The 19,245-nt window shown below is 40.3% G+C and overlaps 1 non-coding gene across 1 annotated transcript; it reads left to right on the top strand.

Moving 5' to 3' along the window:
- The first annotated feature begins 296 nt into the window (after nucleotides 1-296).
- Nucleotides 297-403, top strand: LOC114114150 (U6 spliceosomal RNA). Its single transcript, XR_003588989.1, has one exon. It is a non-coding gene; the product is annotated as a U6 spliceosomal RNA (small nuclear RNA).
- Nucleotides 404-19,245: the final 18,842 nt, after the last annotated feature.

Below are 19,245 nucleotides of genomic sequence, written 5' to 3'. Positions count from 1 at the left end.
CCAATGTAAGCTTCCCTAACCAGGAAACCCTGACAAGCCACTCATCCAACCTCACCCACAGGGAGGAACCTCCACAATAAAGAGGAAACACAAACTGCCAGAATATAGAAAGGCCATCCCAAACATAGCAATATAAACAAGACGAAAAGACAGAGAAATACTTAGCAAGTAAAGGAACATGATAAATGACCACCAAACCAAACAAAAGAGGGGGAGATAGAGAGTCTACTTGAAAAATAATTCAGAATAATGATAGTAAAATGATTCAAAATCTTGAAAAAAAAAATGGAATTACAGTGCTCGCTTCAGCAGCACATATACTAAAATTGGAACGATACAGAGAAGATTAGCATGGCCCCTGTGCAAGGATGATATGCAAAATTGTGACGCATTCCATATTTTTAATAAATGCTGGAGAGGGTGTGGAGAAAAGGGAACCCTCTTACACTGTTGGTGGGAATGCAAACTAGTACAGCCACTATGGAAAACAGTGTGGTGATTCCTTAAAAAACTGGAAATTGAACTGCCTTATGACCCAGCAATCCCACTGCTGGGCATACACACTGAGGAAACCAGAATTGAAAGAGACAAGTGTACCTCAATGTTCACTGCAGCACTGTTTATAATAGCCAGGACATGGAAGCAACCTAGATGTCCATCAGCAGACAAATGGATAAGAAAGGTGTGGTACATATACACAATGGAGTATTACTCAGCCATTAAAAAGAATACATTTGAATCCGTTGTAATGAGGTGGATGAAACTTATAAACTCGGTTATTCAGAGTGAAGTAAGCCAGAAAGAAAAACACCAATACAGTATACTAACACATATATATGGAATTTAGAAAGATGGTAATGATAACCCTGTATGTGAGACAGAAAAAGACACACAGATGTATAGAACAGACTTTTGGACTCTGGGAGAGGGAGAGGGTGGGATGATTTGGGAAAATGGCATTGAAATATGTATACTATCATGAAAGAAACGAATCGCCAGTCTAGGTTCGATACAGGATACAGGATGCTTGGGGCTGGTGCACTGGGATGACCCAGAGAGATGATATGGGGAGAGTGGTGGGAGGGGCATTCAGGATTGGGAACTCACGTACACCCGTGGCGGATTCATGTCAATGTATGGCAAAACCAATACAGCATTGTAAAGTAAAATAAAAAAATAAATAAAATTTTTTAAAAAACGGAGTTACAGATAAATAGCCTGGAGATAAGGATTGAGAAGATGCAAGAAATGTTTAACAAGGACCTAGAAGAAATAAAAAAGAGTCAATCAATAATTAATAATGCAATAACTGAGATCAAAAACACTCTGGAGGGAACCAGAATAACTGAGGAAGAAGATAGGATAAGTGAGGTGGAAGAGAGAATGGTGGAAATAAATGAAGTAGAGAGGAAAAAAGAATTAAAAGAAATGAGGACAACCTCAGAGACCTCTGGGACGATGTCAAACACCCCAACATTCAAATCATAGGAGTCCCAGAAGAAGAAGACAGAAAGTCATGAGAAAATACTTGAGGGGATAATAGTTGAAAACTTCCCTAAAATGGGGAAGGAAATAGTCACCCAAGTCCAAGAAACCCAGAGAGTCCCAAACAGGATAAACCCAAGGTGAGACACCCCAAGACACATATCAATCAAATTAACAAAGATCAAACACAAAGAACAAATATTAAAAACAGCAAGGGAAAAACAACAAATAACGCACAAGGGGATTCCAGCTGATAACAGCTGATCTTTCAATAGAAACTCTTCAGGCCAGAAGGGAATGGCAGGACATACTTAAAGTGATGAAAGAGAAAAACCTACAGATTACTGTACCCAGCAAGGATCTCATTCAAATATGAAGGAGAAATCAAAAGCTTTCCAGACACACAAAAGCTCAGAGAATTCAGCACCACCAAACCAGCTCTCCAACAAATGCTAAAGGATCTTCTCTAGACAGGAAACACAGAAAAAGTGTATAAACTTGAACCCAGAACAACAAAGTACATGGCAATGGGATCATACTTATCAATAATTACCTCAAATGTAAATGGGTTGAATGCCCCAACCAAAAGACAAAGACTGGCTGAGTGGATACAAAAACAAGACCCTTAAGTACTGACTGAAAGTGAAGGGCTGGAAAAGATATTTCATGCAAATGGAGACCAAAAGAAAGCAGGAGTAGCAATACTCATATCAGATAAAATAGACTTTGAAATAAAGGCTGTGTAAAGAGACAAAGAAAGACACTACATAATGATCAAAGGGTCAATACAAGAAGATATAACAACTATAAATATATATACACCCAACATCAGAGCACTGCAATATGTAAGGCAAATGCTAACAAGTATGAAAGGGGAAATTAACAGTAACACAATAATAGTGGGAGAATTTAATAACCCACTCATACCTATGGATAGACCAACTAAACAGAAAATTAGCAAGGAAACACAAACTTTAAATGATACAATAGGCCAGTTAGACCTAATTGATATCTATAGGACATTTCACCCCAAAACAGTGAATTTCACCTTTCTCTCAAGCACACACAGAACCTTCTCCAGGATAGATCACATCCTGGGCCATAAATCGAGCCTTGGTAAATTCAAAAACATTGAAATCATTCAAAATGTCTTTTCTGATCACAATGCAGTAAGATTAGATATCAACTACAGGAAAAAAAAAAACTATTAAAAATATCAACATATGGAGGCTAAACAACACGCTTCTGAATAACCAACAAACCACAGAAGAAATTTTTAAAAAATCAAAATATGCATAGAAATGAATGAAAATGAAAAGAAAACAAGCCAAAACCTATAGGACTCAGTAAAAGCAGTGCTAAGGGGAAGGTTCATAGCAGTACAGGCTTACCTCAAGAAACAAGAGAAAAGTCAAATAAATAACCTAACTCTACACCTAAAGCAATAGAAAAGGAAGAAATTAAGAACCCTGGGGTTAGTAGAAGGAAACAAATCATAAAAATTAGGGCAGAAATAAATGCAAAAGAAACAAAAGAGACCATAGCAAAAATCAACAAAGCCCAAAGCTGGTTCTTTGGGAAGATAAATAAAATAGACAAACCATTAGCCAGACTCATCAATAAACAAAGGGAGAAGAATTAAATCAACAAAATTAGAAATGAAAATGGAGAAATCACAACAGATAACACAGGAATACAAATGATCATAAGAGACTACTATCAGCAACTATATGCCAATAAAATGGACAACTTGGAAGAAATGGACAAATTCTTAGAAAAGTATAACTTTCCAAAACTGAACCAGGAAGAAATAGAAAATCTTAACAGACCCATCATAAGCATGGAAATTGAAACTGTAATCAGAAATCTTCCAGAAAACAAAAGCCCAGGACCAGATGGCTTCACAGCTGAATTTTATCAAAAATTTAGAAAAGAGCTAACACCTATCCTACTTAAACTCTTCCAGAAAATTGCAGAGGAAGGTAAACTTCCAAACTCATTCTATGAGGCCACCATCACCCTAATATCAAAACCAGACAAAGATGCCACACAAAAAAGAAAACTACAGGCCAATATCACTGATGAACATAGATGCAAAAATCCTTAACAAAATTCTAGCAAACACAATCTAATAACATATTAAAAAGATCATACATCATGACCAAGTGGGCTTTATCCCAGGGATGCAAGGATTCTTCAATATTCACAAATCAATCAATGTGATACACCACATTAACAAATTGGAAGATAAAAACCATATGATTATCTCAATAGATGCAGAGAAAGCCTTTGATGAAATTCAACATCCATTTATGATAAAAACACTCCAGAAAGCAGGAATAGAAGGGACATACCTCAATATAATAAAAGCCATATATGACAAATCCACAGCAAACATTATCCTCAATGGTGAAAAATTGAAAGCGTTTCCCCTAAAGTCAGGAACAAGACAAGGGTGCCCACTTTCACCACTACTATTCAACATAGTTTTGGAAGTTTTAGCCACAGCAATCAGAGAAGAAAAAGAAATAAAAGAAATCCAGATTGGAAAAGAAAAAGTAAAACGCTCACTGTTTGCAGATGATATGATCCTCTACACAGAAGACCCTAAAAACTCCATCAGAAAATGACTAGACCTAATCAATGAATATGGAGAAGGCAATGGCAACCCACTCCAGTACTCTTGCCAGGACAGTCCATGGGTGGAGGAGCCTGGTAGGCTGCAGTCCATGGGGTCACTGAGAGTTGGATGTGACTGAGTGACTTCACTTTCACTTTTCACTCTCATGCATTGGAGAAGGAAATGGCAACCCACTCCAGTGTTCTTGCCTGGAGAATCCCAGGGACGGGGGAGCCTGGTGAGCTGCCGTCTCTGGGGTCGCACAGTCAGCCATAACTGAAGCAACCTAGCAGCAGCAGCAGCAATCAATGAATATAATAAAGTTGCAGGATATAAAATTAACACACAGAAATCCCTTGCATTCCTATACAGTAACAATGACAAAACAGAAAGATAAATTTTGTTGCAAGATTCACCACTGCAACAAAAAGAATAAAATACTTAGAAATAAATCTACCTAAAGGAACAAAAGACCTGTATATAAAAAACTATAAAACACTGATGAAAGAAATCAAAAAGGACACAAACAGATGGAGAAATATACCATCTTCATGGATCAGAAGAATCAATATAATGAAAATGAGTATGCTATCCAAAGCAATCTATAGATTCAATGCAATCCCTATCAAGTTACCAATGAATGATATTTTTCAGAGAACTAGAACAAATAATTTCACAATTTGTATGGAAATACAAAAAAACTTGAATAGCCAAAGCAATCTTGAGAAAGAAAAATGGAACTGGAGGAATTAACCTGCCTGACTTCAGGCTGTACTACAAAGCTATAATCACTAAGACAGTACGGTACTGGCACAAAGACAGAAATATAGATCAATGGAACAAAATAGAATGCCCAGAGGTAAATCCACGCACCTATGGACACCTTATCTTTGACAAAGAAGGAAAGAATATACAATGGAGAAAAGACAATCTCTTTAACAAGTGGTGCTGGGAAAACTGGTCAACCACTTGTAAAAGAATGAAACTAGAACACTTTCTAACACCACACACAAAAACAAACTCAAAATGGATTAAAGATCTAGATGTAAGGCCAGAAACTATAAAACTGCCGGGGTCCAGCCCCGGTGGATCCAGGGAATTCGAAGGGTGGACGGCGTTGGCGTGGAAAGACTTGTTTATTTATTAATATAAGATTAGATTAAGAAACTATAGTGTAGTAAGAAGATTAAGTGGAGGAAGAGGGCTGAATAGCTTGGTTTACCTGGAAGACCAATAAAATTCCAGACAAGGAATTTGCACCATCTACGTTGGGCCACCGGCGCCCGCTTGAATATCTAAGGGTGCCTCGCCTTAAGCTCCCTTTCTCGTGGGTCTTAACAGCCAGGGCAAGTAAGTAGACCTGGTGAGCCTCCGCGCCCCAGGTGGAGATTCAGCCTGAAGTTAAAGTAAAGAGCAGAGAGAGGGAAAGAGAGAGAAGAAGAAAGAGAGAGAGAGACACGGGGGAGCCAGAGCCCCAAGAAACCAGGCCGAGAGACTAGTTCGAGAAACTGGTCCGAGAAACTGGCCCCATCCTTTATTGTTCAGAAGGCCTTTTATACTTTTGATAAAACACAGAGATCAATGGGTAACACAAAATTATGTAGCGTTCGCAGCTCAGACTCTTTCTATACATCATTTTGTATACAAAAGGTCTCAGGTGATTTACATTATCTTCTGGCCAAGAGGCTTGTTAACACTTTTTGGCTCTCTTCCTTAATGAATGTTAATTTTGTTTCCCCTGAAGTGTTTTTCTTTAATCTACATCTCCTTAAAGCACTAAAGTTACATCTCTATAGAACAAAGGTGCAGTGGGATATAACAAAGAAGGTACTTAACTCAAAGATCTAATGTTGCTAATACCAGGTCTACTACTTGCATTTCTGTATACCAACTATATCTACAAATAAAGGATGTGAAAATTTGGCAGCAAATATTGACTCAACAAATGAAACCTTTAATCAGTCCTATTCTAAAGATTTTGACTCCTCGGAAGCCCCTACATTCCTAGGATGTTTTAAGCTTCCTGTGCCTCCTGCGGTCAGGAGGCCTCAAACAATCACACAGCGCAGCTGTACGAGTGCTGCAGGCAGGCTAGAAAGACATCAGAGGGGTATTTGGATTGAAACACTCTTTCAAATGCAGAAGACTAAAGCCCTGAATTGACTTTTTCCAGAAAATGTCAGAAGAGTGGAAAAGCAGAGCACAAAAGCCGGCAGATTTTTGTTGGGGTACATGCTTAGGAATTTCCAGAGGGGCCCCTGAAGTCTGAGCACGCCTTGCGTATGTCAGCTTCCTTCCTCATGACCTTGTCACGGGCGGGATTCCTCACACTGGCTCCCGGCATAAAACTCCTAGAGGAAAACATAGACAAAAGACTCTCTGACATAGATCACAGCAGGATCCTCTATGACCCACCTCCCAGAGTAATGGAAATAAAAGCAAACTTAAACAAATGGGACCTAATTAAGCTTAAAAGTTTTTTCACAACAAAGGAAATTATAAGCAAGGTGAAAAGACAGCCTTCAGAATGGGAGAAAATAATAGCAAATGAAGCAACTGACAAAGAATTAATCTCAAAAATGTACAAGCAACTCCTGCAGCTCAATTCCAGAAAAATAAACGACCCAATCAAAAAGTGGGCCAAAGAACTAAAGAGACATTTCTCCAAAGAAGACATACAGATGGCTAACAAACACATGAAAAGATGCTCAACATCACTCATTGTCAGAGAAATGCAAATCAAAACCACAATGAGGTACCATCTCACGACAGTCAGAATGGCTGCTATCAAAAAGTCTACAAACTATAAATGCTGGAGAAGGTGTAGAGAAAAGGGAACCCTCTTACACTGTTGGTGGGAATGCAAACTAGTATAGCCACTATGGAGAACAGTGTGGCGATTCCTTAAAAAACTGGAAATAGAACTACCATATAACCCAGCAATCCCACTGGTAGGCATACACACTGAGGAAACCAGAATTGAAAGAGACAAGTGTACTGCAATATTCATCACAGCACTGTTTATAATAGCCAGGACATGGAAGCAACCTAGATGTCCATCAGCAGACGAATGGATAAGAAAGCTGTGGTACACATACAAAATGGAATATTACTCAGCCATTAAAACGAATGCATTTGAATCAGTTCTAATGAGGTGGATGAAACTGGAACCTATTATACAGAGTGAAGTAAGTCAGAAAGAAAAACACCAATACAGTATATTAACACACATATATGGAATTTGGAAAGATGGTAATGATAACCCTGTACGTGAGACAGCAAAAGAGACACAGATGTAAAGAGCAGCCCTTTGGACTCTGTGGGAGAATGCAAGGGTGGGATGATTTTAGAGAATAGCATTGAAAATGTATATTATCATATGTGAAACAGATCGCCAGTCCAGGTTCGATGCATGAGACAGGGTACTCAGGGCCGGTGCACTGGGATGACCCTGAGGGATGGGATGGGAGGGTGGTGGAGGGGGGTTCAGGATGGGGAACACATATACACCCATGGCTGATTCATGTCGATGTATGGCAAAAACCGCTACAATATTGTAAAGTAATTAGCCTCCAATTAAAAAAAAAAAAGACTGTTGCTAGGGGAGAGAGACTAGAACCAAATATAAACTCAATTTTCCTGAAACAAAAAGGGCGGGAGGTTTTTTAAGAGTTTTCCAGAGAGGGAGCTCATTGGCCTGTCTGAGTTTGCTAATTGGCTTTACCCAAAGAAACAAGCTTTCTCCTATCAAAGGCCAGAAAGTAGTTTTACAATTTGGAGTAAGGTGCTCAGTACAGTCAAGCACCTACCTCTGCACAGTAACTGGGAGAGAGAGACCCAACTTCTTTGAGGATGACACTTCAAAAGGATAGCAGCCAGGTCCTTGAGTAAGGCAATTCTGGGTTGTAAGACTGGAGAGAGCCTTTTAAAAAATGATGTCTACATATCTCAACAGGACAGAGAGAGTTAAGATTTCTAAGGAAAATGCTTCAAGAAAAGGGAGGTCAGAGCCTAGGGTCAAGAAGCTGGTCTAAAGTTTAGTTAATAATTTTTTTAACTGATCTGCTTTAAAAATAAAAATTTAGTACTGCTTCTCTTGTTTTTTCTTTTTTTTAAGACTCACAAATATCAGTAAAATGCAAAACTTGGAAGCCATGTATGCAGAGAGAGATAGGGAAGCAGAGAAGAGCACTGAGCAGTAATAGAGGAGGAAGCGTGTTTTCACTCATTAATGAGGGGGGCCAGGAGGAAATCTTCAGTAGAAAGGGGTCCTCCTTCCAAGCGTGGGACCAGAAGCATGTCAGGAGCTGGGCAGGGGCAGAACAGGACAGGTACGATTCTCTAGTCTTTTAGGACAGAGACTCCAGCATGAGAAAGAAGGCAGGAATTCAGGTGTCAGAGGCTAGCCTCCTAGCTCTCAGGAATAAGACTGGACCCAAGGATGAGATCAAATTGCCATCATCCACTGGATCATCAAAAAAACAAGAGAGTTCCAGACAAACACCTACTTTTGCTTTATTGACTATGCCAAAGCCTTTGACTGTGTGGATCACAACAAACTGGAAAATTCTTCAAGAGATGGGAATACCAGATCATTTGGCCTGCCTTCTGAGAAATCTGTAAGCAGGTCAAGAAGCAACATTTAGAACTGGATATGGAAAACAGTTCAGTTCAGTTGCTCAGTCATGTCTGATTATTTGCGACCCCATGAACCATAGCATGCCAGGCCTACCCGTCCATCACCAACTCCCAGAGTTCACCCAATCCCATGTTCATTGAGTCGGTGATGTCATCCAACCATCTCATCTTCTGTTGTCCCCTTCTCCTCCTGCCCTCAATCTGTCCCAGCATCAGGGTATTTTGAAATGAATCAGCTCTTTGCATCAGATGGCCAAAGTTTTGGAGTTTCAGCTTCAACATCAGTCCTTCCAATGAACAACTAGGACTGATCTCCTTTAGGGTAGACTGGTTGGTTCTCCTTGCAGTCCAAGGGACTGTCAAGAGTCTTCTCCAACAACACAGTTCAAAGGCATCAATTCTTCCATGCTCAGCTTTCTTATAGTCCAACTCTCACATCCATACATGACTACTGGAAAACCATAGCCTTGACTATATGCAACTTTGTGGACAAAGTAATGTCTCTGCTTTTTAATATGCTGTCCAAGTTGGTCATAACTTTCCTTCCAAGGAGTTCAGTTCAGTTCAGTTCAGTTCAGTCACTCAGTCGTGTCCAACTCTTTGCGACCCTATGAATTGCAGCACGCCAGGCCTCCCTGTCCATCACCAACTCCTGGAGTTCACGCAAACTCATGTCCATCGAGTTGGTGATGCCATCCAGCCATCTCATCCTCTGTCTTCCCCTTCTCCTCCTGCCCCCAATCCCTCCCAGAATCAGGGTCTTTTCCAATGAGTCGACTTTGACCACATGAGGTGGCCAAAGTATTGCAGTTTCAGTTTTAGCATCAGTCCTTCCAAAGAACACCCAGGACTGATCCCCTTTAGAATGGACTGGTTGGATCTCCTTGCAGTCCAAGGGACTCTCAACAATCTTTTCCAACACCACAGTTCAAAAGCATCAATTCTTCAGTGCTCAGCTTTCTTCACAGTCCAACTCTCACATCCATACATGACCACAGGAAAAACCATAGCCTTGACTAGATGGACCTTTGTTGGCAAAGTAATGTCTCTGGTTTTGAATATGCTATCTAGGCTGGTCATAAGTTTCCTTCCAAGGAGTAAGTGTCTTTTAATTTCATGGCTGCAATCACCATCTGTAGTGATTTTGGCCCCCCCCCCCCCCCGCAAAAAAATAAAGTCTGACACTGTTTCCACTGTTTCCCCATCTATTTCTCATGAAGTGATGGGACCGGATGCCATGATCTTCGTTTTCTGAATGTTGAGCTTTAAGCCAACTTTTTCACTCTCCTCTTTCACTTTTATCAAGAGGTTTTTTAGTTCCTCTTCATTCTCTGCCATTGGGTGGTTTCATCTGCATATATAAGATTATTGATATTTCTCCTGGCAGTCTTGATTCAAGCTTGTGCTTCTTCCAGCCCAGCGTTTCTCATTATGTACTCCACATATAAGTTAAATAAACAGGGTGACAATATACAGCCTTGACGTACTCCTTTTCCTATTTGGAACCAGTCTGTTGTTCCATGTCCAGTTCTAACTGGTGCTTCCTGACCTGCATACAGGTTTCTTAAGAGGCAGGTCAGGTGGTCTGGTATTCCCATCTCTTGAAGAATTTTCCACAGTTTATTTGATCCACACAATCAAAGGCTTTGGCATAGTGAGTAAAGCAGAAGTAGATGTTTTTGTGGCACTCTCTTGCTTTTTTGATGATCCAGCGGATGTTGGCAATTTGATCTCTGGTTCCTCTGCCTTTCTAAAGCCAGCTTGAACAAATGGAAGTTCACAGTTCACGTATTACTGAAGCCTGGCTTGGAGAATTTTGAGCATTACTTTACTAGCAGTGAGATGAGTGCAATTGTGCAGTAGTTTGAGCATTCTTTGGCATTGCCTTTCTTTGGGATTGAAGTGAAACTGACCATTTCCAATCCTGTGGGCACTGCTGAGTTTTCCAAATTTCCTGGCATATTGAGTGCAGCATTTTCACAGCATCATCTTTCAGGATTTGAAATAGCTCCACTGGAATTCCATCACCTCCGCTAGCTTTGTTCATAGCGATGCTTCCTAAGGCCTACTTGACTTCACATTCCAGAATGTTTGGCTCTAGGTGAGTGTGAGTGATCACACCATCATGATTATCTGGTCATTCATGATCTTCAGATCTATTTTGTACAGTTCTTCTGTGTATTCTTGCCACGTCTTCTTAATATCTTCTGCTTCTGTTAGGTCCATACCATTTCTGTCCTTTATCGAGCCCATCTTTGCATGAAATGTTCCCTTGGTATCTCTAATTTTCTTGAAGAGGTCTCTAGTCTTTTCCATTCTATTGTTTTCCTCTATTTCTTTGCACTGACTGCTGAGGAAGCCTTTCTTATCTCTCTTTGCTATTCTTTGGAATTCTGGAACAACAGACTGGTTCCAAATAGGAAAAGGAGTATGTCAAGTCTGTATACTGTCACCCTGCTTATTTAACTTCTGTGCAGAGTACATCATGCGAAATGCCATGCTGGATGAAGCACAAGCTGGAATCAAGATTGCCGGGAGAAATATAAATAACCTCAGATATGCAGATGACACCACCCTTGTGGCAGAAAGTGAAGAAGAGCTAAAGAGCCTCTTGATGAGAGTGAAAGAGGAGAGTGAAAAAGTTGGTTTAAAACTCAACTTTCAGAAAACTAAGATTATGTCATCCAGTCCCATCACTTTATGGCAATAGATGGGGAAATAATGGAAAGAGTGACAGACTTTATTTTCTTGGGCTCCAAAATCACTGCAGATGGTGACTGCAGCCATGAAATTAAAAGACGCTCACTCCTTGGAAGAAAAGCTATAACCAACCTAAACAGCATATTAAAAAGCAGAGACATTACTTTACCAACAAAGATTTGCCTAGTCAAAGCTATGGTTTTTCCAGTAGTCATGTATGGATGTGAGAGCTGGATTATAAAGAAAGCTGAACTTGGAAGAATTGATGCTTTTGAACTGTGTTGTTGGAGGAGATTCTTGAGAGTCCCTTGGACTGCAAAGAGATCCAGTCAGTCAATCCTACAGAAAATTAGTCTTGAATATTCATTGAAGGGACTGATGTTGAAGCTGAAACTCCAATACTTTGGCCACCCAAAGCAAAGAACCAACTCTTTGGAAAAGACCCTGATGTTAGGAAAGATTTAAAGTGGGAGCAGAAGGGGACGACAGAGGATGAGATGATTGGATGGCATCACCGACATGATGGACATGAGTTTGAGCAAGCTCTGGAAGTTGGTAATGGACAGGGAAGCCTGTCCATGGGGTCACAAAGAGCTGGACATTAGTGAGTGACTGAACTGAACTGAATAAGGAAAAGAACAGAGTTGCATGGGGTCAAAAACTGCTCTGGCCCTGTGCATCCCTGCTGCCTAGAGCCAAGGCTGGTCTTAGGATGGAGCATGGATCGCTGCCTCCAGCTATGCAGTGGGAGGAAGGAAGGAATGGGAGGGTGGGCACAGGCGGCTTAGTCAAGGAGAGAGGAGGACCCACCACTGGGCACAGAGAGACCTGGATGGACAAATCCTGCAAGTGTAGCCCAAGGCTCAGAGCTGCCACTAATGGAGGGCCAGTGGGCAGAGGTGGTGCTGATGGAGGAGGCAGGAGGCAAAAGGCAGGAGAGGTGGGTGTGGAGGGCTGGGTTCAGAGTGGCTTGCCTGAGCTGGGGCCCTCCCCAGCCATGGGGAGCCTGTGACCCAAGCCCTGGTCTGGGTAGCTGGCTTACCCTCTGTCCAGTCAGCTATCACCATTGGCAAGGACCTGTCAAGGTTTCAGGGTGAGTCCAGGTTTGCATCCCAAGTTCCTAGCTTCATATGCACAGATCTTAGGGACCAGAATAAAAGCCAGCCTTCCTCTTAGTTCAGACCTTTCCATGGTTTCCTCTCCACCGTAGAATTTGATTCTTTTGAAATAATAGCCTTGCATGAGTCTAAGGAAGTGTTCAGCATGTGCCTCGAGAAATTCGGATGGAGGTTGCTTAGACACAAGGCTGACTCAACCAGAAAGGGCCCAGGGAGATAAAGAGTTTTTGGGGCTTGGGGGTGACATGGACCTCTAGGGCAGAGTCCATCACTTTAGAATTTCTCTCTCTCTCTTTTTTTTTTAAATTTTTTTTAAAATTTTAAAATCTTTAATTCTTACATGCGTTCCCAAACATGAACCCCCCTCCCACCTCCCTCCCCATAACATCTCTCTGGGTCATCCCCATGCACCAGCCCCAAGAATGCTGTATCCTGCGTCAGACATAGACTGGCGATTCAATTCTTACATGATAGTATACATGTTAGAATGCCATTCTCCCAAATCATCCCACCCTCTCCCTCTCCCTCTGAGTCCAAAAGTCCGTTATACACATCTGTGTCTTTTTTCCTGTCTTGCATACAGGGTTGTCATTGCCATCTTCCTAAATTCTATATATATGTGTTAGTATACTGTATTGGTGTTTTTCTTTCTGGCTTACTTCACTCAGTATAATTGGCTCCAGTTTCATCCATCTCATCAGAACTGATTCAAATGAATTCTTTTTTACGGCTGAGTAATACTCCATTGTGTATATGTACCACAGCTTTCTTATCCATTCATCTGCTGATGGACATCTAGGTTGTTTCCATGTCCTGGCTATTATAAACAGTGCTGCGATGAACATTGGGGTACATGTGTCTCTTTCCATTCTGGTTTCCTTGGTGTGTATGCCCAGAAGTGGGATTGCTGGGTCATAAGGTAGTTCTATTTGCAATTTTTTAAGGAATCTCCACACTGTTATCCATAGTGGCTGTACTAGTTTGCATTCCCACCAACAGTGTAGGAGGGTTCCCTTTTCTCCACACCCTCTCCAGCATTGGAGGATAATTGCTTTATAATATTGTGTTGGTTTCTGCCATACATCAACATGAATCAGCCATAGGTGTACATATGTCCCCTTCTTCTTGAACCTCACTTCCTCCCCATCCCAGCCCCCTAGGATGTCACAGAGCACCAAGTTGTGCTCTCTGTGTCATACAGAAACTCCCCACTGGTGATCCATTTTACATATGGTGATATATGTGTTTCAATGCTACTCTTTCAATTTGTCCATTCCTCTGCTTCCCCTGCTATGTTCACAAGTCTGTTCTCTGTGTCTGCATCCCTACTACTGCCCTGCAAACATATATATATATATATATATATATATATATATATATATTTTTTTTTTTTTTTTTAACTTTTTGGCCACACCATGCAGCATGCGGGATCTTAGTTCCCTGACCAGGGATTGAACCCAAGCCCCCTGCATTGAAAGTGCAGAGTCTTAACCACTAGACCACTATGGAAGTCCTCTCTTTATTGTTTTATCATCCAAGATATGTCACCAAACATTTTATCATAGTTTTATCTTTTAAAATTTGTATCTACTCCATCTACTTCTCTTTTTTCTCCTTGCAATATGTTTGCTTACACACTTTTCATGCTGAAATTGAATCAGTCACTTGAAGTATAAACATATATTTATTATTTCAAAAGTAAAAGGCTGCACTAATTAATAGTGGCGAAAGCTGTTAATTTTCTGAAGAAAAAAATAATAAGCGTTTTAAATCATTGACTAGGAGACCAGATTGATGGTTAATACAAATATTAAGAGAGTGCATTTGCTTGATAATTTCTGGAAGAATATTATAGATGGTTTGAGCTTCTAAAATTGAAATAACAATAAAAGGCAGGAATGGAGATTTAATTATGTCTCATCACTGTAGAAGTTTTAGAGTAGCAATATTCCTCACATGGAACAGGATCCTTTTAAGAATTCTAGTTCATTTTTTAGTGGTTTAATTCCACTTAGGCGATATATCCTTCAAGAAGAGCTCCAGTGTGAGAATTGTCACATCTTTTCCTTGGTATTTTTTTACTTTTTATTGAAGCATATATAGTTGATTTACAATGTTGTACCAGTCTCTACTGTACAGCAAAGTGACTCATACCCACATATACATTCTTTTTTATATTCTTTTCCATTATCACAGGAAACTGACTATAGCTCCCAACTGTTCATATCTCGTGTGAATAAATTAGAAGCAAAACGTCAGCTTAGCCATGTCAAAATTTCACCAAGACAAGTAAGTTCAAAACTGAGTTTTAGATTCATGATAAATTATCTTTGAGGCAGACACCCTGAAGATGATGGCGCAAAGAAGAAAAGCAGCCAGACCTACAGATCAACAAGGCACCCAACCACATTGTTTCCTCTTATTCAAATCTCAAAACAGCGGACGTCACAAGAATGACTTAGCAAGGCCATTCCTCATAGTATTGAGTCCTCAGAGGCTAAAGTCTAAATAAAATGCTTTAGAAATGACTGCTCTAGACTGCCAACCATTTTCTACAGTCAAAGATAACGGTCTTAGGATCTTTCTGAACCATTAGTCCTGGGTACAGAGTTCTTTCTAGAAATGCATTGCCCAAAACGTTTACTGACAGATCTTCAGCTGTGCCTCAAAAGATTAGGAATTTTTCCAACAGTTGGATATTACAAGAGTGTAGGAGAGGAAACCCAGGAATGATCTGGTGCTGAGTGCTGGGAAACTTATTACCCAGAAAAATGTCAGCATTTAAAGTGTGGAGACTCACATTTATAATAATTAATTTGTAGAACCTAAAGATGCCTGTGACCCATCATCAGAGCCTGACATGACTCTGACCACCTCGGACCTCCCCCATGGAGCAGCCCCCCAGCCCGACAGGGGATCTCCCTGACCCAGGGCTTGAACCCAGGTCTCCTGCATTGCAGGTAGATTCTTTACCAAGCTACGAGGGAAGCCTTCTCTAGACACATGGAGGATTCTGGGGAAGAAGTCCGGGATTTAATGCAGATGCAGAGCCTCAGCTGAGTCAAGAGATGAGCCAGACCTTTCCAGGCCTGCCTGTCACTCCTCAGTCATGCTGGATCCTGCCTTGGCTTCACCCTTTGAAGATCTGAGCTATACATTGTCCATCACGCTCAGCCTGGCAAAGGCATCTCAGCCAAGTTTATTTAGTCTAAGCCCTCACTTCCAGAAATTGTTCTCAATTAAGATTAATTATAAGCAAGCAATCAAGACTCTTCTTTGATCCCCCTATTACTGATTTTTATTTTCGTTGTGACAGAAAATGTAATCACAATATAGAAAATTCTCCTCTCTGAAATTTCTTTAAACTTTTCCTTGTGGCTAAGTTGATCTGTCTATCTATCTATTCCTTAGGAATAAAAGAAAAAGAAGCAAGAGAAGGTAATCTTTATTTGTATATATATACACATATGTATATTATACAGCTATGAATAAACTTATTCACCTATATAATCTCACTTGTTAATTATTGTCATATGTAAGTTATTTCCAGAGGCAGGAGAGGATAGTAGCTCTGATTCTGTAGTTAAATTGCCTAAGTTCAACCCCCTGTTCAGCCACTTACTACCTTTAGGCAAATCTCCACCCTTTCTGTGCCTCTGCTTCCTCATCTGTAAAATAGGGTGATAACCATGCCCATCTCACAAGGTCGTGAGGAAGATTAAGAGAGTGAAGTGCCTGGTATAAAATCGAATGCTCTTTGTCAGCTTTTAAATTGATTCCCCTCACTCATTCACCCATTTTTGTTGAGAATCCACTGTGTGTCCTGTACCAGGATACTTTCTTGAATTCTTGTAAATATTTTATCTATGGGATCTGCCAAATATGAAATAAGTACATTTGCTATTTGAGAGTTTTATCCGATTCTCCTAAATTTATAAGAATTTGCTTTATGGATTGTCCTATGCCATTCAGGTTTTTTTAAGCTCTTTAATTTTTTATTTTGTATTGGGGTATGGCTGATTAACAAATCATGTCATGATAGGTTCAGGTGAACAGTTAAGGGACTCAGCCATACATACACATGTATCCATTTTCCCCCAAACTCCCCTCCCATCCAGGTTGCCATATCACCTTGAGCAGACCATGTGCTATACAGTAGGTCCCTGTTGGTTATCCATTTTAAATATAACAGTGTGGACATGTCCATCCCAAACTCCACCCCTTCCCCTCACCCAGCAATCATAAGTTCATTCTCTAAGTCTGTGGGTCTCTTTCTGTTTTGTAAATTTATTTGTATAATTTCCTTTTAGATTCCTCAAATATGGGATGTCATATGGTATTTCTTCTTCTCTGTCTGACTGACTTCACTCAGTATGACAGTCTCTGGGTCCATCCATGTTGCTGCAAATGGCATTATGTCATTCTTTTTAGTGGATGAGTAATAGTCCTTCGTATATATGTACCACATTCTTCTTTATCCATTCCTCTGCAGATGGACATTTGGGTTGCTTCCATGTCTTGCGTGCTGTTCAGTTTTTAAAAGCTGATGATCACTGTGTCTTCAAAGTTGTTTATTTTTGCTGTAAGTGTCCTTCTTTGTTCTATTTAATATATTGGTCCTAAATATTGTTCAATCTGATATTAACACTGCCACCTGCCTTTTGTTGTTATTAGCATTTGCCTTTTCCATCCTATTATTGTTAAATTTCAAACCCTATGTGTGGTGTATGTGTTTTGAAAACAGACCACAACTGCATTAAAACATATGTAATCCAATCTGAGAATCCTGGCCTTATGGTTCTGTTTGCTTTCATAGTAATAAATAGGTATTTGACTTTTTTTTTTTCACTTCCCTTGCTTTTGACACAATCATAATGTTTTTTAAATATTGGTTTTATTTTACACAAGTAGCACATAAACATTAAAAGATCAGTTTAAAAGGCTGCAGAATAAAAATATTCTGATTCCCTGCCCTCACTAGAGGAAACCCCAGTCTTGGGTGGCTGTGTGCGCTTATTGTCTCCCCTTGCATTTATAGACTTAAGCCTACATTGACTACTTCCCTTCAGGCTCCCCACCTTAAAAATGTGATTCTACTCAACCGATTGTTCTAGACCTTGCTTTTTCTAATTAATGTATCTTGGAAATCTTTCCTTACCAGCCTTTCTTTTTACGGCCATATAGTATTCCCCAGGGTGGAGTACACACATCCACACCTCTCCCCCCCAGACTTAGGGAACACACTGCTGCTTCCATGTGGTCTCTGTTTCTGAAAGATGAATAATGTTGCAATAAACATTTACATACCTATCTTTTTGGTCATGTTTCTCAAATATTTTTAGAAACAAAATGTCTAAAAAACTACTTTCCACCAAAATAGTGTAAGAGTACTTGCTCAAGAGAATGAAAAAACAAGCCACAGACTGGGAGAAATTATTTGAAAAAGACATATTTGATAGTGGATCATTATCCAAATGGTCCACATAACTCTTATAACAATCATAAGAAAGTGAATAATAAGAAGAAGAAAATGAATAACCCAAGGACTGCAAGGAGGTCCAACCAGTCCATCCTAAAGAAGATCAGTCCTGAATATTCATTGAAAGGACTGACACTGAAGCTGAAACTCCAATACTTTGGCTACCTGATGCATAGAACTGACTCATTGGAAAAGACCCTGATGCTGGGAAAGATTGAAGGCAGGAGGAGAAGGGGACAACAGAGGATGAGATAGTTGAATGGCATCACTGACTTGATGGACATGAGTTTGGGCAAGCTCTGGGAGTTGGTAATGGACAAAGAAGCCTGGCATGCTGCAGTCCATGGGGTCACAGAGTCAGACATGACTGAGCAACTGACCTGAATTGAATTGAAAAATGAGTAAAAGAGGTGAACGGATTCCTCCCACCAGGAAGTGTACAGATGGCAAATAAACATACAAAAAGATGTTCCACATCAAATGTAATTAGGGAATTACAAATGAAAACAATGAGATTCCACTACACACTGATTAGAATGGCGAAAATCCGTAACACCAACATCGCCACATGCTGGCAAGGATGTGGAACAACAGGAATTCTTATTTATTGCTAGTGGGCAAGTAGCATGGGACAGTCATTCTGGAAGATAGGTTGACAGTTTCTTATAGAACTAAATGTACTCTTACCATATGATCCAGCAGTCATGCTCCTTGGTATCTACCTAGAGAAACTGAAAACTTATGTTCACCAAAAACCTGCCCATGGATGTTTATAACAGCTTTACTCCTAATTGCCAAAGCTTGGAAGCAACCAAGATGTTCTTCAGTAGGTGAATGGACAATAAACTGATACATCCAAATGTAACAGCCAAAGGAAATATTGTTTAGTGCTAAAAGAAACTGAGATACTAAGCCATGAGATGACTTGGAGGAAACTGAAGTGTGTATTGCAAAGTGAAAGAAAGCCAATCTGAAGGGGATGACAGAGGATGAGATGGTTGGATGGCATCACCAACTCGATGGACACGAGTTTGAGCAAGCTCCGGGATTGGTGATGGACAGGGAAGCCTAACGTACTGCAGTCCATGGGGTCACAAAGAGTCAGACACGACTGAGCAGCTGAACTGAATTCAACTGAACTGAAGAGGCTACACACTGTGGTTCCAACTATATGACATGCTGGAGAAGGCGAAAATATGAATGCA

The sequence above is a fragment of the Ovis aries genome, chromosome 3, assembly GCF_016772045.2.
Source record: "Ovis aries strain OAR_USU_Benz2616 breed Rambouillet chromosome 3, ARS-UI_Ramb_v3.0, whole genome shotgun sequence".
Lineage (NCBI taxonomy): Eukaryota > Metazoa > Chordata > Mammalia > Artiodactyla > Bovidae > Ovis > Ovis aries.
This window is presented reverse-complemented; position numbering and strand designations above follow the sequence as displayed.